Here is a 27,356-nt window from a genome sequence, read left to right as displayed (position 1 = left end):
TAATGGACAATGAGAGAGAGAGAGAGAGAACGAGAGCCAGAGACAGACAGAAGTCGCAGAAAATGAAATTGAAGCAGATGCACCCACAGTACAGCAAGAAGATGACCACAAGCAGGATGCCCATAGCGAGAGAGGTGACCGGCCGAGAAGGGAACACAGAAGACCGGTGAGATACAATGACTATGTCCTGTAATAACATAGCTCTCATCTCACACGCTTTTGGCGGGTGTCACATGCCTTGTAAAGGGCTGACTCACCCGCCAAGCCTCCTGCAGGCCCATTCATTCCAATGGGCGTCTCACCCGCCAAAAACAAAATCGGGTGATTTCACCCGCCTTTGTGACACAAATGGTTGAGAGCTATGTAATAACCTGTTTTGCATTATCAGAGGGAGGTGTGTAGAGATATCACGAGACCTCCCGGCCTCGCAAGATCTCGGTCGGAAAGGGAAATACATTTCCCGCGCTTTGCGCGCGGCAGATGCTGGGAGTGAAGGCACAGAGCAACATCGGCTCCTGTGTGCTCCTCCATTGGACTGGCCTGAGAGCCTTAATAGAGACTAAAGACTCACACCAGCTGCACCCGAGTTTAAGGGCCTGTTGCCCTCTTGTTGTTACATGAGTTGATGTTTCACGTTTGAATAAAGAAACATCATCTGCAGCTATCCAGCCTCCTGTGCATCATTTCATAATTATACAAAAAGGTAATAAGCCAGCTCCTTAGTAATCTTAACTACTCCTAGTCCTAATAGTAAATACGATAGAATGGATTCCTGACACCTCAAAGTTCAGTACTGTGACGAGGAAGAATACGATTAGGAGTTATGAAAATTACCAGCAAGTAACTGAATAATTATTGCGAAAGGTAACCACGTTTACTCAATTTAGCTGGCTGTATCGAAAAAAATGAAATGCAAGAAAAACACAATTTTCTGTGGGCATGTATGTCCTCCCTAGCTCGCATTTTCTATGAACTAAGCTATCAGTCCCTTTTTTCATACACTCGGTGGGGTCAAGCTCCTTGTCAACTCTCACGCAGTTATTTTCGAGTAAGCCTTTGGTTGGCCAGCAAGATAAGTGACGTGAACGATGGCATGTGCCGCCGTGCATCACTAGTGTGAATTTCAGTGTCGCTGGGCCAACCATCTAAAGTCGGGGCAACCAGATCAACGAGGCTTTCATAGGCACACTGACGGCATCTTTCCTCTCCGGGTAAGTCTATTATGGGCCCGTCGCGCTCTATACGTATTATGTGCGTGCGTAGCGATTGGTCCGTTCTGTGCCGTTTCTTTTGCTGTGTCTGGCCAACCATTAGACGTTCCCGGAGTTGAGGAGGAAGAAGGAGGCGGAGGAGGCTCATCGCAGGCCTAATCAGCACGCCGGACCCTTTGCCGGTGATCGGTAAGATTCCGGCACTTATGCAGGCGCCTCTTTATTTCTGGAAGTTGCCAACGTCTCTCGTTCACCGAGACACCCAAACCCCAGTGTTGAGAACGGTGTAAGGCAGCAGTAGCTGGTGCTAGGTCCGCCAATGTGATCTGGAGTTATTGGCCGGGGCTTCTGGTGTCTTTCGGAACGGGTTTCCTAACCCATTATAGGGTGTAGTTTTTCCGTCTGCTGTGGGGCGAGAGGGAGTTGGGAGTCATCAACCTCCCCAGCACCTTAGTTACTCTTAACACGGACCTTTTTCGGAGGTGTGGGAGCTAGGGAAACCTAGCAAATCCATTGCTGGCATGCACTTATGATCAAGTGCAGTATTCCCGAATGCAGTTAAGTTGGAGAGGGGCAGTCCTAGTGACCGGCGGAAGGAAGGATTGGCTCAATGACCTCAAAGACGGGCTGCTTGTTACATTGCACCAAATATAAAAACGCAACTTTTATTTGCAACGAAAATCGGATTTTCTAGAAGTCCTCGATAGGGATCGAAATTAAGATTAGATAAGAATGAGCTAAAAGCAGCTCCTGGCTATAGGGGCCATTTTAAGCTCTTTTGTGGTCCGGGGCATAGACACATTTGGGGCACCCCTTTCACCAAAGGAATTAAGTGATCCAGACTATCTGGTTGCACCCCTGTGATCACAGTCCATACTTGATATGCTACCTGCCATAGATCAAAATATGAATGGTTTCTTCCTTTGAGTCAATTTACCCTCTTCATTCTTGCTGTAATCCGAATGATAAACAAGCAGCATTTCAGGGCCAACGTTAGCAGTCCACGACGAATGTGCTCTAACATAGATGCAGGACACTATCAATAGCATCTACAAGGAAGGTAAATGGCCTAAATTATTAATACAGGACCATATGAAGAGTGCACACATAACCCAGAATAGACAGAACACTCACATTAGCTGTCTCAAAGAATGGAAAAGTTCTCATGAATGGATACAGGAGATCAATTGGAAGCAAGGAGAACGGTATACATACCATAATAGATAGCGGATGAAAATTAGAACCTACCAGGTTGTGTCCATTTCCAGACTGACAGATTAGAAGAGGGGATATGGTTTTCAAGAAGTGGTGCCATTAGAGCAAAAAAAAACAAGTGGTTGTGGTATGCAATATATCAATGCCCACTATTATTAGAGATTAAGCAACACTATAGACCAGTGGTCACATTTTAGACCTTGCCCCCCCCCCCATGTAGCAAAATATGGGCAGGCCAAGCACCCCCAAAAATGCCAAATGGACAGTATGTCGAAATGGCTATAAAACTGCGTGGCCCAGTTTTCTGGGTCAAAATGGACCACTTTTTTGGCCAACGCGGGCCAGTTTGACGCGTTACTTCACTATGCAGCTAGTTGTTTTGACCTTTTTTCCCAGTCCCTGGCCCCTCCCCTCCCCACCATAGACCCTGGGTTCTCCCCATCCTTCTCCCACTACTATCCCATGATTCCTGCCAATCAGTCCCAGGGCTCTTCCCCCCCCCTACCCCCCCCTGCTCCAGGACAGTCCCAGGGGCAGTGGCAACTAGTACATTTTGTAAAGTGACGGGGCATACATATTTCTCCCAGATATGCCATAGCGAGCGAGGAAGCCTGAACCAATCAATGAAGGTATGGGGGGAGTTGTCCCCATGAATTTGTTTAAAATAATGGGTTAACATTTTGCATTTTAGAGCATACTAAAAGTGGGTAAAAAGCCAAACAGTTCTCCATTGGCGTGGGGGTGGGAGACAGGCATGATATTTTTGTTCGGGGCATCTATGATGGATGTCCAGTAAAAAAATGCCGTCCCTGTCACCTGGTCTCCACAGCGCCTCAGAAGGAGAGATTCCTGCACATGCGTGTCGGTACTGAAACACCCGGCTCCAGGCTGCTCTGTCCGTATGCGCGAGGTGGTGCAGGAAAAGCAGCTGGGGGGAGTGCTCAGTGCTTCACTGGGCTGGCGCCTCCATAATGGGTGAAGGGGCCACTGGATTGACTTCCCCCTTCGCCCATTATGGTTGAGCTGCCATGCTCGGATTGGCCTATATAGGGCAATGCCTGAACCAAAAATGGTAGCGTGGCCCAGTTTTCTGGGTCAAAATGGTCCACTTTTTTGGCCAACGCGGGCCAGTTTGACGCGTTACTTCACTGCTAGTTGTTTTGACCATTGTTGCTGAATAAATATTCTTTAAATATCACAATTTCCTTTCATTTTAAGAAAAAAAAACCCTTGGGTACTTTTGAAACAGTCTGTCACCAAAGGAAGGAATTGCCATTTGCAGGGTTGGGCCACTTTTTCATTGGTGCCCGAGACAATTTTGTGCTCCTGTGAGCCGCCCCTTCCCATTTCCGCCATTAAAAAAAAAAAAACAGTTTAGTGACTGGCAATTTTTACAGGTTAGGCAGTACAAGATTACATGTGATGCCCAGGATCACACATTGGTTAAGACCTGAAGCTAAGATTTGTACCGACTCTGCAATTTCTGCACTGTAACACTTTCTTTTCCAGTTCTTACCAAACACTGCAATTTTTAAAAATAAAATGTTATAGGAGCATATTATGCAATTTGGGAATGATTCTAGCTTCATTGTCTCCATCATCGAGGGAAGTATATAAGTACCCGCAAACTAACTGGTGTGATTTAAAAGATTTAATCTAGGTTTCTCTTTTGTATCTAAAAGATTTAAATGTTTACAAAGCACAGGTTTGTGAAATTATTTAGAAAAACGTGCAGAAAAAGCTTTGAATTTTGCAAAAAATCAAACCGTTATGTTTTGGTCAAATGAGCAGACTTTAAAATATGCTTGCTCTATCTGGTCTGCTTGCTTCTGTCTAGAACCCCTTCCACAAATAAGATCGGGTAATGTGTAAATGATGCTACCAGCAGGTGAGAAGGCAAACCTTTTCACAGAAAACAGCAAAGTAATTGATGTGAGCGATAAGATGATTTGACCAGGATCACTGTATTGTCTGCTGGCAAAGCTAGGATTCAAGCATGAATGCTTTGGCCCCACAGTCTTGAATTTGGATACAATGGGCCTGATTCACAGAACATTTTCCTATGGGATTGCGCCATTCTAAAATGCTTCCATGAATCGGGCCCCTTATCACCTCTCGACTAACGCTTTGAGACAGATGCTCAAAACTGTTTTCGCTGGAAGTGAGGAGATGCGCTATCACATCTCGTTGCGTGCACCAACAAAAAGTGGCAACCCTTTTCACAAAGGGCATCTGAAAGAGCGCATCTTAGGTGTACTCATTCAGATGCCCTTTTCCCCCCCTTTGCACTTTTGCGGCATTAAAGGGGTGTTTTTGGGCATTTCTAAAGCGCTTCCCGAATTCACAAATGCGGTGCGCTTAGAAATGCCCAGAAACTAAGGTCTTCCCAATGTGCATGTTCAGAACAAGTGTATGGGGCGATGCAAATTATGGCAGGGTCATTTCTGACTTGATTTCTTTAGTGTGGCAGTACACTCCCACCACTAATGTATGCAAAGTGGCTGGACAGTGCATCTTTGTGCCACTGTACAGCACCTTTGGAAATGTGCAGGTCACCTTTGAGAATAAGGTGACCTACACATTTTTAAAAATAGTGCGACCTACGCATTTTTAAAAATAGTGCAAATGAAACGAGCACATTCTTTGTGCTTCTTTCATTGGCGTTATCTTTTGAGAAACAACCTCTTTATGCTCAACATTGGAGTCGATTGCATTGGTCTTACATCTCCCCATCTCAACAAACTAATTTCTACGTCTTCAACATATTGATGCCATGTTAGATTTTATAGTAACCACTGTCTGATCTAGGCACATTGCTGATAACACCACCTGTTGTGCTACAAATTGATTTACAATGGCATGCAGGTTTATCAACTTCTGGCATTGGAAAGGCGGAGTCAACCTTGCTGGTATTTACTATTGCAATCTTGCATATGTCCATAGATCTCTGCAATGAGTGCTTAAAACACTCAGCTAACTGAACCATTGCAGCACTCACATTTTTTTAATATGCATTTCAACTTTGGCTATTGCACATCTTCAATATAATTCCCACAGAAAAGTGAGAATGCTACAAGTGTTGTGCCGTAGCGAACGCACAAACTATGTTTACCCCAGTGAACACAGAGAGCACTACAGAAAGAATTAATCCGAGCCAAATGCGCTTGTCAGCAACTGACGGGAAATGGTTTTGGAGTCCCAGCAGCATGTAATAAAATATGCTGGCATGTGCTATTTAAGTCTGAACAATGGGAACTGGCTTCTTTTGAACAGGCTGTGGGACCCCCTCCAAGGTGGGGGCTCGGGGCAAGTGCCCCTTTTGCACTCCAATAAAGACGTCTCTACCTGGGTATCCAGCACCAGTGACTAGGAGGTATCGCGGCTAGGCAAGGAGTGTTCCCCCAAATCTAACTTACACATTATATGCCAAAATATAATGTGTATATGTGTCCTCGTGTTTATTTATAGATTGTCCAAAATACACAGGTTTTAATTCACATAGATGTGTTTTGTTCTGCATCAGTTGACTGGGAAGCCACACCTAGCTCCTGATACCTTTTTTGGAGTCAAGCTAACCAGGCTCTTTTAGGCTACAAGCAGGAGCTGAATGGTCCCCAGCGACCTCAAGTTCAAATGATGAACATAAAATGCGATATCGCAGCAAGAAACCCAAAGGTTTGCCACTGTGTCTGATGATCCTGTGCTATGAGCCAAAAAACGACACCTGGCAATGAACCTTCATCGTCATCATCATTATTAGTATTATTTATTCATCAAATATTTTATGGTGTTTGTAAGGTGCTGAACTGCCATTGGTGTGGTCTTCAGTATTGCTGTAGTACATATAATGACAACGTAAATGGCGGAGTCCTAAGGTTGTCTGGTGGCTTCAACAGTATTATCGGCAGAAATGATTGTGCTGGTGCTAGTGTTTACTGCGTAAACACTTTAAATGCTGCGTGATGCCAGTGAGAAGTTAGGTGAAGCTGCACAAAAAGAGCAACCGTAGGTAGGGGTTAGTATGCTTGGTATCTGGACATTTGTTTACAATTTGTGGGCTCTACTTTCTAAGCGATAACAGTGCAATAAATTCAGATGGTAACAATGAAATTGTACAATAGTTACCATGTATAAATACGATTTAATAAGATGCCACCAGACTCTGGCCCATTAGAAAGCTCCATAGACTGATGTTAGCCAATTTGATTACTTGGTGCACTCTGCTTCTGGCAGTTTTGACCAATGTCGCTGGTCTTTTTTGCTGTAAAGTACATTTCCCATAAGTGCACCCAAATGGGCCATTTGTTGCTTTAGCCCAACTTTTGTACAGGCTCGACCCTGGTTTCCGTGTCTGTACATCTGACAACAGTTGTTCGGATGATAAGTAGTTGGTTGAACAGTAAGATTGGATCTTAGGTGTCCAATAAGAGGAAGCCACTTTTTTTGAGTATTTGTATGTCATGCCTATGAGTTTGAAATGTTTTTTGTTGTTTTTAGTTTACTTCGGCACGCCTTGTGACTGTCTGTATTAATGATCAGTTTTGTAAGTTATTTTGGTTCCCATTTAGAACTCACTGAACTGGCACATTTTCTGTATAGAATTATTATTGTACAGTTTAAGGAAACCCCTCAGTTGCCAATATGAACTGCAGATTCTAGAAACAACCAATGCAAGCCATGAATACCTTTTTGCAGGCCACGGTGCAGTTCGTGCAGATACAGGCTTCCAACACAGTTCTTCTCCTTGCATTTCTTAAATGTTTTAACACTAGGTACTGATAATTCCCTCTTATGAGAAAATTCGTATTAAAATACAAAGCCAACACTGATCTCATTGTGTTCATTGCTGCTATGTTTTTGATGTGACGGAGGTTAGCATGACCCACTGTTGATGTGGTAGATGGAATTGTGTTCCCTAGGATGCAACTGCAGTGTGTGCGCATTTTTCTCCAATGACAATTTTGCTATAAGTGATTCAAAACGTGATCACTGGTTCCAGCAGTTACCTATAATTTTTTCAGGGTTTTTGTACCATAGGGTACTCGAATTTGCTTTCAAACTAAGCGCATCATTCCACAGTATATGTTCTCATTACAGTAAACCGACTGGTATAACCAACCTGCGCGCAGACGCATTCTACTGCAGTAATAAACCATTATTTCGAATTAATTGGGTCCTCCAACTTATTCCACATCTTTGACATGTAATGTCCACAGCTGTGTTGCTTCGGACATTTTTTTGGCAGAGGGTGTCCTGCGTCGGTGGCGACGGTTCGATGTCCCTCGAAGGCCTCCGTCGAGGGTGACATCACCGGATGTTATAAATAGGACGCACAACGCCCATAGCCTCAGTTCCGTTTTTTTCTGCAAACGTGTTTGCTGCTAGAACTCGGTGCGCCTCGTGTGATCTTCTTTGAAGAATATGTCTTTGTCTACCTCTCTGACTCCGAAGTCTGGGTTTAAGACATGCCAGGACTGTAAGTCCAAAATGTTGATTACGGACCCATACAGCATCTACTTGTGCTGTCTGCGCGAGAGTCATGATACCAACGACTGCTCGGAAGTGCCAGTCGTTGACTGCCAAGGCCTTGCCGGAGCGTAAGGGGAAGTTGCAGGTAGGTCGGGTTTCTAAACCTAGAAAATCCCCAAAAGCTATGGGTATTTCCATTGACGATTCGACGGGTGACTCTCCTCGTGGGGAGGAGTCCCGGGGATCTCGATCCCGGAGTGGGTTCCGCCACTCGTCGTCCTCGTCTCGGCTCTCCCGGAAGCGGCGTCACCGGTCGCCCCCCCCCCCCCCTCATCCAAGGATGGCACCACAAGGAAAGTGGCTTGTCCCACTAAATCCTCGACTCCTGAGTAATGTGAGGCCTTCAGGGAGCAAATGCTGGTGATTTTTCAATCCCAGGGCACAGTTCCAACCGCGCCTTCGGCAGGGAATGGTCTTGGTCCGATGCTCTCGTGCCTTCGGGCCCCGGCAATCGGCGCGATAGACATCGGGAGCCGGCGAGGTCCTGTTCAGATAAGGCTCCGGTAGATCGCCAGAGACGTGCCAGATCCAGGTCTCGGTCTTCATCCACGGCGAAACCGCAGGAATCTGGTAAGGGCTCCGTCGAGTGCAGCTGTCAGTGCTTTGCCTTTGCTCCAGCCCTCGGAGCCGTCGACGCCAAAGCCACCAACGACTTCAGGGCAATTTGGCCGGAATTTGCCGGTGGAGGCCCCTGGTACTGTGGATCCTCCAAGAAAGGCTTTATCCAAGACGTTGAGGCCTGTTGTGGACTCTAGGGCCGCTCCTGTCCCTAGGAAGGAGTTCTTTAATCCTCTGCATGATGTTTATGAGGATGGGGAGCGGTCTGATTTGGAGTTTGAGCCTGTTGAAACTAATGAGGCTCCTGACTTGTTTTTTTCTGGAGACAGTCAGTTGGAGGAGTTAGGTCAGTCATTGCATGATACCAGTGGCCTTGACACATCTCCTGAGGTTGAGTTTTGTAGGCCAGAGCCTGGGGCTCATGCTGAATCCTCCTATAGGAGGTTGATGTCTAGGGTTACTGAGTATCTCGGTTGGTCCGGTCCTACAGTTGCATTTGATCAGGATGACCTGACTGATATTTTGGATTAGGGTCCATCCACTGACATAGTGTTGCCTTTTCATTTGGTCTTGCAAAAAAGGGTGGTGGCTACTTGGCAGACCGGAGACTCTTCCGGTGGTCAACAAGTCGTTCACTAAGAAATACCACCCATCCAGTAGTGACCCCAGCTACCTATCCACTCCTCCCACTCCCAAGAGTTTTGTGGTTCTGGCGGCTACGGCCACCTTGAGGCAGGCAGCGTACCCTACCATCCCTCCTCATAGGGACAAGCGATTCGATGGTTGGGCACGCAATGTATTTTCTGCGGGGAGTATGGCACTGAAGTCAGCCAACTCCACCTGTGCATTGTCAAGATTTTAACACACTGTCGAATTGTCTCTCTAGCGGCTGAGCATATTCCCGAGGGGGAAAACGGGGATGGGTTCCTTGCTCTTGAGAAGGGTGGCAAGGATGCCATGTGTGAATCACTTCAGTCTGGGTTGAACACGGCCGATAGTGTTAGCTGGTCCATTGTTGCGAGCACTGTTATACGCACGTTTGTGTGGTTGCAGAAGTCTGGTTTTGCTCCGGATGTACAGGCCCTTCTTCTGAGCATGCCCTTTGATGGCACTCATTGTTTGGCAGCAAGGCTGATGAGAGCCATAAGAGGTTGCAGACCTCCAAAGCTGCTGCTAGATCTTTGGGCGCAGCTGTGCGTCAACCTCTGCATTTTCGTCCTAGGGGACAACAGTACAGGGGGGTTCCTTTTGTTACTAATCCTCTTTCGATAGAACGAGAGGAGCTGCCAATCAAAGGGACTAACTTTTAAGGTACCTGTGGTGGTCGAGGAACTAGAGGTGCCAAAGCCGCTCAAGCATCTGCCTCTTTGCCTTCAGACACTGCCGCTCCAAAACAGCTCTGAGGCCATGTTCCATTGTTTCCCAGTTGGGGGCAGGCTGTCTCAGCATCTCGAAGAATGGCAAGCTATTACTTCGGATGCGTGGGTTCTGGATACAATGGCCCATGGCTACTGCCTTCCCTTCTTAAAGCGGCCTCAGGACAATCCATCGGGGACTCTCTCTTTGAAGCTTCCGGATCCGCTCCTTGTGCAGGAAATTTTGACCCTGCTGGAGAATGGCGCTATAGAACTGGTGCCTGTTGCAGGAACAAGGGATGGTATTTCCCAATATTTTTTTTATTCCAAAGAAAGACTGGGGACTGAGACCCTTTGGTCTCGCGTTGGTTGAACAAGCTCCTCAGGAAGGCCAAGTTCAAGATGGTCACTCTTTCTCAGGTCCTACAGGCCCTTCGACTTCAGGATTGGTTGGTGTCTCTGGACCTACAGGATGCTTATTTTCATGTGCCGATTCATCCAAAGTATAGAAAGTACCTGAGATTTGCATCTCACACTTTCAGTTTTGGGTCCTGCCATTCGGATTGACCTCCGCTCGATGGTCTTCACCAAGCTCATGGTGGTGGTGGCAGCGTATCTCCGGCAAGGGGGCCATGGGGTCACATCTACCCCAACCTGGACGACTGGCTGATTCGAGCGCATTCTCCCGAACAATCGGTGGATCATCTCAGCCTCACCCGCCGCTCCCTTCACAAGCTGGGCTTCTCCCTCAATTTTAAGAAGTCGCATATGACACCTTCCCAACAGCACCAGTACACCGGGCTGTGTTGGACGCATCCTTGGGGAAGTGCTCGCCTCCCAAGGTGAGGGCTCATCACATTGTACAGAAATTTCAACATGCCCAGAGTCTTCCGGCTTTCAAAGTTTTAAGGTTGCTCGGCCTCATGGCAACCTGGATTTTTCTGGTGCCAGAGGCCAGACTGAGGATGAGATCCCTTCAGTGGGTTCTCGAGATGCAGGGGTCACAGTTCTCAGGCAAGATGTCGGATAATGTTGGGATGAGATTCCGCTTTCGGTCTTGCAGGATCTTCTGTGGTGGGCCAGCGAAGGGAATCTGATGATGGGGGAGCCATTTTGGCCAGTGGTGTCGGATGCTTCCCTCACAGGATGGGGAGCTCGTGCGACGATCTGACCGCCAGCGGTCGTTGGTCTCCGTCTGAGTCCAAACTCCACATCAACCTGTTGGAGCTGAGGGCCATCAGGCAGGCCTGAAGGCTTTTCTGCCGTCTGTGCGGGGGAAGAGACAACACGGTGGCCATCCATTACGTCAACAAAAAAGGTGGGGTAGGGTCACTCCCGCTTTGCAGAGAAGCGATGCAGTTCTGGTTCTTGGCAATACAGAAAGAAATATGACTCTCAGCAGTCCATCTGGCGGGAGAGGAGAATGTGGCGGCGGACGCTCTGAGCACGACCTCCCACAAGTGGGAGTTTTCTCAGGAAGTCCTTATGCAGATATTTGTCCTCTGAGGAACCCCTCAAGTGGATCTGTTTGTGACTGGTGCCAACCGGAAGTGCGAGAGATTTTGCTCAAGGGAATTTCTTCCTCCTCGAAAATGAGGGGACGCATTCGTCGTGGCTTGGTCATTCCCACTTCAGTACGCGTTTCCTCCGGTCCCCGTCATTCCTCAGATGCGAAAGAGGTTGCAGAGGTTCAGGTCCCACATGATCCTCATTGGGCCAGGAGAGCGGGGTACCCGGACCTTCTAGAAATGTCCATCTGCCCGCCACACAGTCTTCCCCACCGAGAGGATCTTCTCTCGTGCGTGCACGAAGGGGGGGGGTTCGGTCAGAGGGGTAAGGGAGGGGGGCCAGGTTCTCCATCCAGAGGTCAAGACTCTCAACCTTCACACTTGGTTTCTGAAAGGTTGAGATATAAGGATTGGGACCTCCTGGATGACTTGATTGAGGTGTTGCTTTCGACCAGGCGGCTGGTAACCAAATCCCTGTACTGTTGCCGTTGGCGTAAGTTTTGCGACTGGTGAAGAGGACGCAATGTCGATCCTTTTCAGTGTCCCATTCCAATGGTTCGTTCTTTCTTGCTTTCTTTGGCCCACAGGGGTCTTCAAGTGGGTACCATTAAAGGTTACCTGGCGGTGCTGTCTATTTTCAAGCGCTCGTCTGAAGAATGTTCTTTTTTTAAGATTCCTTTTGATTTCTCAATTTCTAAAAGGGCTCACGAATGTGTTCCTATTGTCACTGTTTCAGGTGCCGGTTTAGGATCTGAATTTGGTCCTAAAATTCCTGATGGGTGCTCAGTTTGAACCAATGCGCTCTTGCCCTTTGCGACTGTTATCTTTAAAGACGGCTTTCTTGCTTGCAGTTACGTCTGCTAAGCCACCCTTTTCTGTGTTCCACAAGGATAGGGTTGTACTGAGGGTATGTCCGTCCCTCCTACCTAAGGTAGTGTCTGAATTTCATCTGAGCCACAAAGTGGTAATTCCTGCTTTCTATCCCCCCCCCCCCACCCACCCTCATCCTGGTAAGGAAGAGGATAGACTTCATTGGTTGGACCCTAGGAGAGCTTTGAGCTTTTATATTTCAAGGATGTCCAGGGTCAGTGGACGACCAGCTTTTTGTGGGATACGCTGGACACCGATTGGGGCAGGCTGTTACTAAACAGACCATGTCCAGGTGGATTATCCTCACCATTACTCAATGTTGCAGATTGGCAGGAAAGGACCCTCCAGGAGGGTTGATGGCTCACTCCACAATCGGCGTGGCTACATCCACAGCCGTGCAACAGGGAGTTTCTATTTAGAATATTTGTGCCTCAGCAACGTGGTCTTCCATCCACTCATTTGTCAAGCATTATACGCTCCATGCTCAGGATATGGCCTTTGGTAAAGCGTGCTTTATTCTGCCATCTGATTGGGTGTTCTAAATTCTTCTCCCTCCTCCATTCACTGATAACTGCTTTGGGAGTCTGTCAAAGATGTGGAATACGTTGGAGAACACGATCCATTCGAAGAACACGTTCTTAACTGGTAACGTTCTTTTGACTTGATGTTCCTCCAACGTATTCCACATCGCCCTCCCAGTCTGCCCCTCTGAAGAATTTCCTATGCTATTGCAGCAGCTTGCGTTCATGCAAGGCTATGTGCAGTCAAGCAGTCGTTGTCTACGAACATGAAAAACGAGTATTCCCACAAATCACATGGATGTGTGAAACATGCGTTACTAATAATATGGTGTTAAGTTGACCACCATTTTGATATGCAATATGCCCATTGTTCCAGAAATTGTTAATGACAAGCATAGACAACACTAAGGGTGTGTTGGGGACAGTGGTCCAGATAAGATTTTGAAGTGGGGGTATTTTACTCCCAATTTCTTTTAAGTTGGTAGTAAAATGATTTTTAGGGAATAAAAATGTAAGTCCAATTTCCAATGGGAGTATTTTAGGAAATGTTTTTGTAATGATTATTTTTTGCACCACGCTATGCATACAGATTAAAAGATACACATGTACTTCTTCTAATCAGGGGGTAATAATAGCAGTTTCTTCCTGTGGTACTAAGTGCACCGCTGGTCCAAACCTATCCATGGAGCGGTGTGAGTGAAAGCAGGGGCACAAGGTAATCTGTCTGTCAACTATTTTTTTGGGGGTATTTTTTATTTTTGTGAGTAATTCCCTATTTATTGGGAGTTAAAGTGGCTTAATACACCCCTTGTCTGCAGGGCTAGTTGGGGATGATTTGAATGGTGTTTCGTTTTTTTATGCTGTGAGTGAGAAGACTTTGGTGAAGTATTACTGGTGTAGACTTTAGAGCAGAGTTGCTTTCCAACGTTTTCTAGGGAACCAACATTTGTTCAATGGCGGCATAGAATATTTCCCACTGCTAAAAATCCAAATACCTCCAATATGTAACGATAGTGGGGTAATCTGGCCCCCCAAAAAAATGTATTGGCTTAACAGCTCATGGTATTGATAATGATGTAAACATCGGATCGCAATCGGTTTAGTGGTTCCATCCAAGGAATTTTGTTTGGTTATCACAATTAATATTTATGAAAAAGAAACCGTGGCAATATAAAAAGCTGTTTGAGTCAGTAACATTGACCAAACCCTTGATGGGATTTTTAAAGACGTTTTTTAGAGAATTATTTGTAATATAATACATTTCAGGGCCATAATTTTTAGATGGTCATTATCCCAAGCTAAAATGATCCCTCTAGAGGTCTATAAGGCTGTTAACACATTGTTACTAGCAAATCATGTTTTGGAGGTGAAGTAAAACATGTTAGTTTAAAAATGGGAAAGAAAATGGCCAAACTAAATTAAATGCATTTTGTTTAAGAGATTTATTTTACTAACGGGGCTGTCTTCATAGGTTAAGCATCACAATTGCAAACTTTGATAAACTCGAGAGGGTTTAACTTGAGCATGCGTTAGGGGTTGTGTAATAGTAAACTTACTATATAAGGAAGTGAAAACCTTTCTCAACGTTTTAGCTTTCTCTTTGGTATGTTAACTAGGATGTTGCAGTGAAAAAATATGTCCTCCAAGAATGGAAGTTTCTAGTTGAAAGATATTTTACCTGGAAATTGCATTATTGTTTCCATGTCTGCTTTAGAAGCCAAAGTGTTCAGAATGAAGTTAATTCCAGTTGTTATTGATTGTTTGTGAACATTCTGATTGATTGAGAGTAGGTCATTAGCGACACCCCCCAAGCCTCCCATGTGCTAATGAGAAATTGACTGCATTACAGTGGCATTTGAGGCTTCTCTTCATAGATGATGGTAACGCATGAACTTGTGAGGTTTTGCAGTTCCTTATGCAAGGAAACTCTCCGGGCTGTTCAGGTGGATAGCTCAGAATTTAGGTTCTTACTCCTCACATCGTGGCAGCCTGTCTTTTAGCAAGTTTGAATCCTGATGCAAGGTTGACTTAAAAAAAAAAAAAAAAAAAGACAATTTCAATGATCGAATAGCCAAAGCTAACTCCAGTACTAAACAATTGTTCAATATACTAAAAGAACTGGAATCGCTGGCCCCTATACCTGACAAAGACACTCAGTGGCGTGCTAACATACAAAACGCCTTACAAGGCAAAATCACACTGCAACTCAACAAAATATCCATTAAGAAAAATCTCATTGATAATGCCTTACCACGGGACCCGCCACTCACCTCTAACCGTAACTGCCCACGATTTAGCTTCAAACAACAATCTATAAACGAAGTAGAGAAGATTTATATTTAAAACCATCTAATTGTAAGGGTGATGCCTGCCCAGCTACGTTCATTAAGGAAGCAGCCTCTGCACTCGCTCCCTTTATCACTACATTCATCAATGCATCATTTGACAGCAGCTCGGTTCCCACCAATCTGAAAGATGCTTGGGTACTACCAACAACTGAAAAAACCTATCCTGGACCCGAACACTCCGTCCAATTATAGACCTATCACAACGGTCCCTTTCCTGTTAAAAATACTGGATCGTGCAGCATACCGCCAGATCCAGCAGTACTTGGAAACCAAAAATTTGCTGGGATTAAGACAGTCTAGTTTCAGACCCACACATGGAACTGAAACTGCACTTATTGATTTAAAGAAACAAATCCAGGGATTAAAAGACAAAAGAAAATCTGTCCTGCTCTTACTACTTGATCTATCTGCAGCATTTGACTTAGTGAATCATGAAATCCTTTGTAAACACCTGTCATCTGCTGCACACTACTCCGACCAAGCCAACACATGGATCAAATCGTTCCTTAGCAACAGATCCATGAGGGTCTTTGCACCGATTGCCTCTGCCACCCCTACACCAGTCTCTTGCGGAGTCCCACAAGGCTCCTGCGTTTCCCTGATGCTCTAATGTTTTCACCACGCCTTTATTTGATATACTTGATTATCTGGGTGTCACAAATGCCAACTATGCGGACGACACCCAGATACTCATCCGCATTACTGATGATTACGCTATAGATAGCAAAAAATGTAATGACATATATAGTCCCATTCAAATATGAATGGCCAAGCATGGTTTATGTTTAAAGGACGATAAAACGGAACTACTTCTACTAGGGACCCCAGCCAAACTAAACAAATTAGGAACTCCATTGAAAACCTTCAATATCGACGGGAATATTATCAAAGTAGCGAATGATGAGAAAACACTTGGTATCATTATTGACTCGACACTATGTCTTGGAAGACAAACAACGCCTTAGCAGCCGCAACCTCCTACACATGTAAGATAATCACAGCCTGCCATCCATACCTATCCACTGCCAACTGTATCTCAATAGCAAGAGCCTTAGTAATATCTAAGTTAGACTACTGTAATGCGCTCTACCTAGGAACGTCCCAACATAACATTAACAAAATGGAAGTTATGCAAAATAATGCAGTTAGATCAGCATGTATTATACCCAGAAAACACCATATTACAACAGCAAGACAGGACTTAAAATGGCTGAACATTAAACAAAGAATAGACCTCAAATCACTTTCACTAACACACAAGTGCCTCCACAATTAGGCACCTTTATACCCCTGTGACACCTTCTCACGTCATTGCGACCTCGCAGATCTGCCCAATCTCATTGTGTCACCATACCCCACTTTAACCAACAGCGAGCAGGTGGGGTCAATTTCTCAGTTATGGCGGCTAAAAAATGGAACACACTTCCTATTTCCATAAGAGCAGAACCTTCCTTCATGGTCTTGCGTAGCAAGGTCAAAGTCTGGTTACTGGACCAGGTACATAAGCTCTCTACTCATTAACTAATCACTACTTCAACTGTATGTATATGTTTGATAACTGTGTTTTCTCATGTTACTGTACATAACTGTTTAACTGTAATATTGTATACTGTGTAAGATATGCGCTCAGTTGCCTCAGGGCTTGACGCGCTATACAAATACATAAAATACAAAATACAAATAGACGTTCATCCTTTTTGAAGGTTGAAAAATTGACCACCTTTTCAAATTGGGTAATATCTGTTTTTGTAGCGCTTAGAAGCAAGAGGTATCTGGAATGAAATGCCACATAAGACCACAAATTATTATACCATGCATATGGGAGCATTAACTGAAATCGGTCACAGTACCGTGCTTAAGACACATTTGAGGCTGTGCATGACCTATGAAAACTAGGCACTTGATGCTGCACAATACATTTGGTCACTAAATGATGTATGTGAGACGCATCTTTTTCTATCATAGGATACATAAAACTATATATTTATTTCTTGTTGGCTGCACCCAAGTACAGCCTGTGATTTTGAGAGACTGATCTTATGCCTTAACCCTGAAGTCAAAGTTGATGGTAAAAAATAAATAACTCCTTCAAAGGTTCAGCAGAGCATCTCTGAACTCCAATAGGCACCCTATCGACTTTGTTGCTGTTCTGCCTGGCTTTGCTGCAGGGCCAGAGCACAGGGGGGACCAGCAAGGACCACAGCAAGTGGTCTGAGGGCAGCATAAGTAGTATCGCTGCCTTTTGAAGGACATTTATTCTAGTTACCAGGACGGGTGCTACAAAAGATGGAGCTTTGAGGGATGCTTGAATTGAGCAGTGATGTGACGTTTTACACATGGGTTCGGAGCTGACTGCTTTCTTAGTGAAGGCAACCCGTAAGAATGGACACTTCCACAATGAGCCATTTTCTCCTTTATTTTTATTTTTTATTCTGTGCTGCTTGAAAATCTCATTAAGACTTTTCAAATATCGTTTGGAACCCGTCCTCTAATACATGCATATTATTTTTTAAACTGGGCCTTGCGTAATAGAAGCAACCAAAGCAGGAACCAAGTAGCAAAATAATTGAATTACCATAACTGGCAAAAATCAAGAACTAGTGTGCAAATGTTGTTTCTATTTAGTATTTACCTATGGAATGGCTAAATATCTTCCGAAGTTCTAAATTGTGCATTTCCAACAGGGAATGCTATCCTAGTAATTATGGTATTGTTATATAGTTTTCTTATCCAATGGTTAGATCAGTTTTAACAGTTATAAACAGCCTGGCACAAGGAATATATTTTTTGTTAAACCGTATATTATCCCATGTTTTGCATAGCTTCCTGTTTTAAGGGGCTCTGTTATTTCTAATTCATACTTCACAAAAAGCCACGTTGTATGATCTTGGGGAAATCGTGTTCTATTTCTCTATCCGCTATCTTCTTGATCGTTAAACAGTCCTCTTAAGTCATTTGCATCCTGTAGTAAAACGGACTATGCTCCACAGTTCCCTTACATACTCTGATGTATGTTTTTGTAGGATATGTTAGTTTAATAATTTTTTTTAAAAAATTTGTATCCTTCCCTTTTGGGTGTGAGCAGACGACCAAGCGTAGCAAAAGAGCCCCATCTAGCCAAGTACAGTTCTCCCTTTAAGAATTTAAAAAATGTGTTAAACGTGCAATTTCCTGGACACTTTTTTTGGGTGAAAACTTGAATTTAAAGCCATGAAAATTTCAATTGGTTTTGTGGGGAAACATACGAAAAATCCAATGGATGCTTTTTCACTAACCGGATATAGGAGCATTTTCGTGATGTCTTCTTCCAATGTAAGATAACCTGTTCATGCTGCCTGTGCCCAATAATTACTTTATTGCCACTGCAAGAAAACACATTAATTCTGTCTTTGTCAGTATATTCCAGAGTGCTCATGTAAAAACATGCATATTGATTTTGCCCATAATGTAATAATTGACTCTTGGCAAGTAAGAAGTGGTATGCTGTGTCACGTGGAGAACTGACTGGGCACGTAAACGTTTGTGCCTGGCTAGTAGTCTGCCACTTGACATTTACACCCCCATTTCATTGTTCCCGGGGAACATTCCATCCAGATGAGGGTGGATATACTTCAGTGGGCATTTGTTGCTTGAAGTTAGAGGAAAAATGAGCAGGGCGATTACCACCTTTAGCTACGATGATTTTAGCATTGCTCCTATACTCTACTTTTCTTCTGTCTAAATGATGGCATTTGTCAGAGGAAATTGTTAAAGGCGCTTATGGTCCAACAGCAGGCATTCGTACAGTATGTAACGGCCCCTCTCATTTATTGTCCTGGGATTCTGGTTGATCGCCCTGTTGTAATCTAGTTAGTCGAAGTGCTGTGGGACCCATGGGCATATTTGGAAATGGAGAAGCATTTGTTCTCCCACCCCACCACTTCTATAGACCTAGGTGGTTAGACCTGTTGTTTTGTCAGTTACTGATTAGTGATACGTTATTACTTCCAATGCTTTTAATGCGTTAGACTTTTTAGTTTGGGCTATTAGGTGTCTCTTGCGACGCCTATAAGCGAAAACGATTGCATTCGATTACAGATCAGGAGGGCTGGCATATGAGGGACGCACAGCCTGTAAGTGTTTGATTAGGTGCCCAGCAAAGGACAGACCACTCGAGGTGGGAGAGGGTGTCTGGGGCGGTTCTTTTTGTTGATGGGTCAGCGACGTCGCATCTCTAAGGCATACTGGCTCAACAGTGGTGCGCCTAGTTGATGGTGAATATGAGACATGAATTTTGAAAAGATTGCCAATGCACTTTTCGGCGCAAGCAGCAGAACTTATTGGAGCACTGCAATCATCACAGAGGTGCCACGTGACCCTTTATTCAGACTCCGCATACGTCACTACAACAGTGCATGCCGGTTTTACGACGTGGAAAAGTAGGGACTTCAGGAAGGCGGATGGGTCCCCACTGCAACATTCAGCGTTATTAGACAAGCTAATTTTCACATTTTCACTGCTTTCTGTAGTAGCGGCCGTTCAGTGCGCCGCCTAAACTACCAACACTGACAAGGTGTGACTCGGGAACGCTGCCTCAGACACAGTGGCCATAATTGCAGCATATCGTGCATACAGTGGCTCAATTACCACCCCCTCCCATCCCCCCGTAGCCAGCCACCTGTCTTGTACAGTGCCCTGCCCATAACACAAATTATTGGATTACAAGGAAGGGCCCCCAAAGAGGAAAAACAATTGTGGATCAAAAGGCGGTGCACACAATCCCCCCACTGATCTGTTATGGAGGCAGGAATGTACAGGAAAAGTGGTAATGCCACACAAACTGTTGATAATAGCAGTTGATCAGCTCCATCATCCCTCACATAGCACCAAACGCCACATTGCTGCCGACGTTCAAGACGATTGGTTCATTCCAAACATCGGGAACCTATGACAAGTTTAGTTATTAGATGCACTACATGTCAGAGCTTCAGCACAGGAATGATATTGCGCACACCGTTCCGCCAGTTGCAATTGTGGCCGAGAGGTGTAGTGGGTCTCGGTATCTGATCATTGTCGTTTTCCCCCTGTCAGGTTTGGTGGAGGCAGGTCCCTGTGCACATCCGGATGCCAAATGCACAGCCAAATATCTGGTTTGTGAAGTGTTTCCCCCAATGGGGCGTGTGTGATTTGTTGAGGTCAGATAATGGCACACCCTTTTTCAATGAGTTCTTTAAGGAGATTACTGCACTGCTTGACATTAAACACAAGGGTGTACGATTTTTCACCCCCAGGCCAAAGGGGTTGTGGAGAAGATCAACAGACTCCTCAAAAGCGAACTGTCCAAGCTTTGCACCATGTTGAAGAAAAACTGAGTGCATTGCTTACTCCTTGCATTGTTTAGTTTGCAAACACAGCCCAGTAAGGACCACCGTTTGTCAACTCATGAGGTGGTAACTGGTCGCTGCTTTCACAAACCATTATCCCCCATTAGGAGAGCGTTGGACGCACATAGGGCAGCAGCTGTTTTAGGAGATTTAAAGACTGTTTGACAACACTAACACAATCCCTCAAATGTATTTCCCGACAGATTGCACCACCACGATTAAGAAGGCGTACCAGGCAGCACAGTTGACTCGACGACTGATTCCCTTCCCACTCAACCGCTATTGACAGGATACCTTGTCTACAGACAGTCCTTTGTCGTCCGGAGGTGGAACAACCCCAGATTCAATGGACGTTTGAGGTAGTTTATTGCACTCCATTGGCGGTAAAGGTTAGGGGGCTCGGTTACTGGATCCACCTGTCCGACATTCAGAAGTCTCCTACAAACCTTCACCAGCACATCAAAAATACTTGGTAGTGTCCACCTTCCTCGCATCCCTTCACACTACCGTATTGCCGTACCCACCCCATACCCGTGCAATTGCGCTGCTGCTAAAGAACATACACAGTTACAAATCGGTCCCTCTTCCTCTTTCCTTCTTTCTCTCCCTTTTATTTTGTGTGCATACATATTTGCCTTTCGGGTTGTTGGGAAGATGGAACCAGCTCTTTCAAATCACTCATTATATGTTAGAAAAGATTAGTTACAGTGTTATGTCTAGATTTTCGTATTCGTATGTGTGCAATGCATTATATAGCGGGTATATTTACTATTTCCATGTTTGGTTTAAGGAATTATTTAAGGGTGTCTTTTATATTAAAGGGACATATAAAGAGGGGGGTAGAGAAGGACATTTTAATTTCACTGCAAATAATGGGTCAAATGTCCACTTGAACAAAACTAAAGACCACTCCAATAAAACTGAATATGTACTGTCCACAAGGTCCAACTTGATGCTTAAACAGGTCAACCATTCCGAGCATGGTAAGACTCCACCCCCTCGCATTGGAATGTTAGAATATGTTGCTAGGTCCCTACTGTTTCCCAAATTTCACACTGCTTTTTATAAAACAAATCCTACCAGTGTAAATAATAATAATACTCATGTTCTTAACGAGTATATAGGTGCTGTCATGATCTCTGCTTCCAAAAGATCAGGACTTGCCCGACTCCCTTGGAAGCAGACCCATAACCCCGGTTCCGAGTGCCAGCCAGTCCCAATTGGGACCTTTTGGACCCTGTCCTGGCGCCAGTGGCACCAGGCTCATAAAGATGCCCAGTCCCAGCGCTGGAAGCGCCGGGCTCATAATGCTTGGGTGGACTTACCTGCAGCAGACCATGCTGCTTACTTGCCTGCCAGTTGAACCCCTGATCCTCTTCTGTTTGGGACTACTTTTCCTGTTGGGTGGGGCAGGAGCCACTCCCTAGGTTCAGAACACTGGAACTTTTCTGGAAAGCAGGAACTCTTTTCTTACCTAGGCGTGGCTGTGAAAGGAGACACCTAAGCACTACAGGAGGCTATTTAAACCACACCCGATGGATGAATCTTGCTTTGTGTTATTCTGCATTCTCTGCAGCAGAACGCTCATCGTGTCTTCTGCTTCTGATCCTGGGCCTAAGGGAACAAAGGCTTACCATCCTGGAATCCAGTCTTCAGCAGCACCTGTAAAGACAAAGAAAGAACAGGTTAGCACTACGGTCTTCAGTGGCAGCGCATCTCTTACCTGGTCCATCGGCTGTCACCAATGCCTCGCGCTGCATTCCGGCATCTGAAAGACAAAGGCTTACCTACTCTTGGCATGCTCCGGAGGTCTTCGCACTGCATTCCGGCATCTGAAAGACAAAAGCTTACCAGCTCTTCGCACGCTCCGGAGGCCTTCGGCGCTGCAGCCCGAATCTGAAAGACAAAAGGTGCGTTTAAAGACATTGGGCAACTTTATTACTCACGTGCCATTACTCCTTCCCACGCCGAATCCAGTGGGTATTCCAGCACCCTTCAGCTTCTCTAAAGCTCCGAACGTGTACCTGCAATATAAAAGGGACAGTTAGTGCGCATCGTGAAGCAGGCTACAAGCGCTTACTTACGTGCTTCCAGGCGCTTCTATTCCTCACGCGGGTTCGATCCTCAACTCTCATCAGCCCGCCATCCGCCATCGCGGGAACCCTGCAAAACAAGAGATATCATTACAAAAGACTTTTAAGACATTTGAAGTGCCCAGAACTTACCGTTCGTGCAGTTAACGACGGACAGCAGTCCTCTGAGGTCAAGAGGCCTGCACCCTTATCCAGTGAAGAAACTGGTTACGGCACCCTGCCCCGAGGCAGATGGAGAGCTCGGCGTTCACTTACCTAATACATCTTACTCTTCGAGTCAGACATACAGTGCACAGAGGTCCAGCCCAAAGAGCCAACCGTGTGTTACGCATCGCCTTTGAAGATACGGCATTCACCCAGTCAAGACCGGCGCCTCTGCGGGAATCAGGTGAGCGTTACAGAACACAAAGCCTACCGCAAAACTCCCACCCAGGGGCTATGGAAACCTCGGATACCGACCAGCTAGCCCAGTTACTTGGGGAACTAAGAGCAGAAGTGCATGCAGCCCGTCAGGAAACGAATGCTCTAAGAAGGGAACTGATTATTTCCAAGGAGCGAACAGGCGATCTCGCTAGACAATTGCTACAGTCACAAGCCGGACAAACTCCGTTACCCGCATCAGGGGCAAATCTTCCTTCAACATCCTCTACGAACCCAGTGCAGATCAACCTACCTGGGAATGTACCTCTGGCTCCGCCCGAACGATTTTCTGGTGACCCAAAGAGGTTTGCAGTATTTATTAATCAGTGCCGGTTGCACTTCTTATGCCGGCCAGCAGCCTTTCCAACTGATCAAGCTAAGGTAGCTTTCGTGCTTTCGTACCTTAGTGGCAATGCGGCAGACTGGTCGATCCCTCTAGTTAATCAAGATGATCCGGTTCTCCATGATTTTCAAGCTTTTCAGCTCAGTATGGAGAAACTGTTTGCAAGACATTCACAGGGGCAGGCCTTGGACAATGAGCTCCTTTCATTGCGACAGGGTAATCAAGACCTTTTGGCTTATATTGCGTCTTTCAACAGATTGATAGTGGAAACTCGATGGCCTGAAGACAAAAGGATTACGCTGTTTTATAGAGGTCTACGTGGAGAGCTCAAAGATGTGTTAGCCCAAGTAGTGAATCCCCCGCAAGACTGTTCGGACTATATTGACTTAGTCGTTCAAATTGACCATAGACTGCAGAACAGGAAGGCCGATCGTTCCAAGTTTGATGCTCGAGTATTTTCCAAACCACCAACTCCTACCAAAGGAGTAGACTCCGGGGAACCCATGCAAATAGGGGGCCTGAAAGGACCACTAACACAAAAGGAGCGGGAAAGGAGAAAACGGCTGCAATTATGCCTCTATTGCGGAAACTCGGGGCACTTTCTTCGAGACTGTCCGGTGAAACCAGCCAAGAAGGCAGTAGGAGCTGCAGTTACCAGGGTCACAAACTCTGAGCAGGGAAACGACCTCGCCCGACAAGAATAGAGGTCCTCTTGCCGAGCGTTAAAACCAGTTCAGTGACCTCGCATTTCGTGATACCTATGGTCCTCATTAGCCCTGAACATCCGGATCGATTACATGCGATTGAAGCTTACGTCGACAGCGGTGCCATCGGCAATTATGTGGATCATGAAATGGTTTTGAGGATGAATCTGACTCTTTGTCCAAAGGCTGTAAAGGACGTCATTACTACGGTGGATGGTACGGAGATAGCCTCCGGACCAGTAACGCATACCACCCAAGAAGTGACGCTAGTAAGTCGAGATGGACACCTTGAGAAGATCGTGTTCGATGTGATCAAGGCCCCTCAGTTCCAGATTATTCTAGGAATTCCTTGGTTAGAGAAGCACAATCCTCAGATCGATTGGCGAGCAAGAACGGTTCAGTTTCCAGAATGTGTCTCTACTTGTCATCCTCGACCTGGTGTTGCACTGGCAGCAATTTCCTCGGAGGCTCCCCAGTTACCTCCTGAATACCTAGAATTCTAAGATGTTTTCCGGAAGGATCAGGCTAACTCTCTACCTCCTCATAGGTCTTATGACTGCCAGATAGACCTGATACCTGGATCTACTCCTCCTTGTAGTAGAATTTATGCCCTCACCGAGCCTGAGAATCTTCACCTCCGACAATACCTGGATCAATACCTAGCGAATGGGTTTATTCGTCCTTCCAAGTCCCCTGCTTTGTTCTTCGTTCCAAAAAAAGAAGGGGACCTTAGAACTTGTATAGATTATCGCGCCCTGAACCAGATCACCGTTAAGAATAGATATCCGTTACCTTTGATCCCTGAACTCCTGGACCAAGTCAGAAAAGCATGCATATATACAAAGCTGGATCTTAGAGGAGCCTACCACTTGGTACGAGTAAAAGAGGGCGATGAATGGAAGACGGCCTTCCGCACCAAGTATGGGCTATTTGAATATCCGGTCATGCCCTTCGGACTTTGCAATGCCCCGGCCGCCTTTCAATATTTTATGAACGATGTCCTCAGAGAGCTCATAGATGTGTGTGTTGTTGTTTACATTGACGACATCCTCGTTTATTCTTCATCGGAAACTGAACATCGGAAACACGTGAAAATGGTCCTCGAGAGATTGCGTCAACACAAACTTTTCGCTAAGTTGGAAAAATGTGTTTTCAACGTGACTGAAGTTGAATTCTTGGGATTCATATTATCACCTAGCGGAGTGCGTATGGATTCAAAGAAGGTCGATGCAATTCTCAAATGGCCATCGCCATCCTCCGTAAAAGGTGTTCAAAGCATGTTAGGCTTCGCTAACTTTTACCGCAGGTTTATCCCCGAATTCTCTCGAATAGTCCAGCCCATCACCGCCTTGTTAAAGAAAAACAAACGTTTTGAATGGTCTACCGAGGCGGAACAAGCTTTCCAGAATTTGAAGACTAGATTTATCTCTGCACCGATCTTAAAACATCCTCGCTCAGAACTCCCCCTACATCGTTGAAACTGATGCTTCGAGCCTTGCCATGGGGGCAGTTCTATCACAAAAGGACCCAGTAACCCGTGGCATTTTGGTCCCGCAAATTCTCGCCTCCTGAAATCAATTACACTATTGCTGATAAGGAACTTCTAGCTATCAAGTCCGCCTTTAAGGCTTGGCGGCATTATCTTCTGGGGGCCCGACACACCGTTACTGTGATTACAGATCACCGAAACCTGCAATATTTGAAAACCGCAAAAGCTCAATCCTCTAGGCAACTCCGTTGGGCACTATTCTTTGCCGAGTTTGACTTCATAATTACCTATCGACCTGGTACAAAAAACGGTAAAGCTGATGCCCTTTCTCGGATGCGAGTGGAAGAACATTTGATCAATCCTAAACCTGTACCTATCATTCCCGAACAAAGAATTCTAGGTGTAATCGCCACACAATCCATAGAGGAAGTTAAGGATAAAGCCAGGCTACTGGTAACTCCAGCAGACATACAGAATTGGCATCTGCAGGGAAAGGACTTTACGGTGAAGGACAACCTATTATACGGTTATACCTGCCCAGCACAGATTTACAGAAAAAGGTAATCTCTTGTTATCACGATTCTTTAATGGAAGGACATCCCGGTATGACCAAGACCTCGGAAAAGATCAAGCGCTACTTCTGGTGGCCGTCTTGGAAAAAAGATATCAGAGACTTTATAATGTCCTGTGGAGTATGCGCCCAAAACAAGAGTCAAAAGGAAAAACCAGCCGGCCTCTTACGCCCTATTGACATCCCGCCTCGCCCTTGGCATACGCTTTCTATGGACTTCATCACCGATCTACCTCCATGCTCCGGATACAATACGATCCTAGTAATCGTGGACCTATTCTCCAAGATGGCCCATTTCATTCCACTCAAAGGCTTACCAACAGCAGCAACTCTGGCCCGAGAATTTCTCGAAAACATCGTCCGACTGCACGGTTTTCCTTCAGTTCTAATTTCGGATCGAGGTAGTCAATTTATTTCTCATTAATGGCGAAGTTGCTGTCGGTCGGCTCAAATTGATGTGAGACTTTCGACCATCCACCACCCTCAAACCGACGGACAAACCGAGAGGACCAATCAAACTCTGGAACAGTATTTGCGCTGCATGCTACAACAAACTGAAAAAACTTGGAAAGATATCCTTTGGATAGCCGAATATGCCTACAATAACTCTGTCCACTCGGGAACTGGGAAGACCCCGTTTTTTCTTTTATACGGTAGTCGCCCTCGAACCTCGGAGTTGGATCCACTCCAAGATCTTGGAATACCAGCAGTAGACCACCTGCATTCTACAATCACCCAAGCCTTTAAGGAAGCCGTTTCTCACCTTCAAAGGGCTAAAGAACAATACAAGAAAGGAGCAGACCAACATCGGAAGGAAGCCCCCCAATATCAAGTAGGAGATCAAGTCTGGTTATCCACCAAATATCTACCTCTAAAAGGACCACGCACATTCAACCCAAGATACCTTGGTCCCTATTCCATCACTACCATAGTAAATACAGTAGCAGTCAAGTTGGACTTGCCCCCTCACATGAAGATACATCCGGTCTTCCACGTCTCTCTATTAAAACCCGTGCAACCTCAAGCCCGACTAACTACATCTCCAAAACCTATTCTAGTTGATGGAGAACTCGAGTTTGAAGTCAAAAGCATCCTGGATTCCAAGATCTCCAAATCTAAACTATTTTACCTGATTGACTGGAAAGGCTACGGTCCCCAAGAAAGATCCTGGGAACCTGCAGAATATGTCCACGCGCCTCGTCTAATCAAAAGATTTCATCGAACATTTCCTAACCAGCCCAAACCCCCAGAGAAGCCC

At 45.5% G+C, this 27,356-nt stretch overlaps 1 protein-coding gene across 2 annotated transcripts in view; it reads left to right on the top strand.

Moving 5' to 3' along the window:
• The first annotated feature begins 1,318 nt into the window (after positions 1–1,318).
• TCERG1 (transcription elongation regulator 1) overlaps positions 1,319–27,356 on the top strand; it is a 1,289,229-nt gene continuing 1,263,191 nt past the window's right edge. For both annotated transcript variants that reach the window (XM_069652440.1, XM_069652439.1), the window contains exon 1: positions 1,319–1,400. The gene's annotated coding sequence lies outside the window, so the exon portion shown is untranslated. The remainder of the gene's footprint in view (positions 1,401–27,356) is intronic.

This window comes from Ambystoma mexicanum, chromosome 3p (genome assembly GCF_040938575.1).
Source record: "Ambystoma mexicanum isolate Mex_15411 chromosome 3p, UKY_AmexF1_1, whole genome shotgun sequence".
In the NCBI taxonomy this organism is placed as follows: Eukaryota; Metazoa; Chordata; class Amphibia; order Caudata; family Ambystomatidae; genus Ambystoma; species Ambystoma mexicanum.
The sequence above is the reverse complement of the archived record's forward strand: the minus strand, read 5'-3'. Positions and strand labels throughout refer to the sequence as shown.